Source organism: Protopterus annectens, chromosome 7.part1, assembly GCF_019279795.1.
Source record: "Protopterus annectens isolate FY-2018-M chromosome 7.part1, PAN1.0, whole genome shotgun sequence".
Classification (NCBI taxonomy): Eukaryota; Metazoa; Chordata; order Ceratodontiformes; family Protopteridae; genus Protopterus; species Protopterus annectens.
The window spans coordinates 204,150,899-204,152,457 of NC_056740.1; positions in this window are offsets into that span (position 1 = coordinate 204,150,899).

The window sequence follows — 1,559 nt, forward strand, 5'->3', positions numbered from 1 at the left end:
CTTGAGAAAAACCACGAAAAACTGGAACACAGCAACACTTTATTCCGGTACCTCGGCAGAATGCCTTCAAAGGAAATCAGTTTAGCCATGTACAATCTGGTTGCCATCTACTTAAAAGAAACGGGGGTAAAGATGTTAGGTTACACTCCATTGTTATGCAGATATTCGTGGGATACCTCCTCCTGAGAGCTTCACTAGTTTTTGTTTCTGTTAATAAAAAAACTGCAGTCATAGCCATGTGCAGTAAAAGCAGACTAAGCTGTTAGCATAATGGGTTCTCCCGCTATGATTCTGGGGGGGGGGGGTACATGTGTTGTGGCGTTATTTCATGAGCTTAGTGAAAGCAGTGTTTCAAAACGCGGCACAATTTGGCAGTTACTTGTGCATGTGAATATGCTGAGCTGGATCTAGAGATAAAATACACCAGCTCTTTCTACAGACAATACAATCATTTAGGATTTCATACTTGCCCACACAGTTACACTAGATGATTTTCTTGCGGTAGTGATGAACTTTCTTTGCATCTGTAAGCTGGTGTTGCATATAGAGAGTTATAAGACCGAATGAAGTGCAACACGATTACACAAGCATTTCAAGACTTGCTGTTAACTCTGCATGTGTAACACCTGCTATGGGTTACTGTTCTGTATGCTAATATTAAGTCCATTAAACTGTGCATGTCCCTTCAGACCATGTTTTATTGTAAACCCTTAAGTAAAGTAATGCTTAATTATCTGGTTTACTTTATTATTTTTTTTTCCTGTTTGCTAGCCAGTTTAATGTACATATAGAGGTGTGATTTTCTGTGACACTGAAATATTTTTATTTATTTTAGCTTGCCACCCAGGTTGGAACAGTACTCTCTGCACACCATGCTCTTACTCAGCCTGGGGAATGTTAAAAAAATGGAATTTATTATAATAAGCTGTTTAGTTAACAATAAAGATACCTCAGGAAATTGCCTACTACTGTTATCCATATATATCTAGAGTAAAATTGTTTCTGAGTGTCATATATAGTTCTCAGATTATATTTGGGTGTACACTGCAGTATTTTTGGGAAGGTGATACAATGAGTTGAAAGCCTTCTGGAAGTTAAATAATGTACTGATTCGGCATTGTGTTTTGATGTGTGTAAATACAATTGCGTTCTCAGCTGATAAGTTACTGGCTATTTGGGGATTGGGGCACATGTAATGTGAGAAAGTAATAACCCATTGCAGTGGGAGATCCTAGAATATGCATTTCGAATATATGAATTTAATAGTTCTGTTATGCATGACATAATTTACTTGGCATCAATACATGATTACACTGCATCTGGAATAATATATCCCAAGAACTGTCACAGGAACTGCAAAACTAAGACCTTTTCAAGTTAAAAATAATGTTTACTGCAGTTAGTGTGGAAACACGGTGGGATTTAGAGAGTTGTGCTATAATGATAGACTGGCTGAATTTACAGTGGAACTAATGAAGCAAATGAGCAAAACTTCGATTGCAGCTGGCATTATGGTGTAATGTCTTTTACTTATGAAGCAATGGCATCTACCAGAGCTT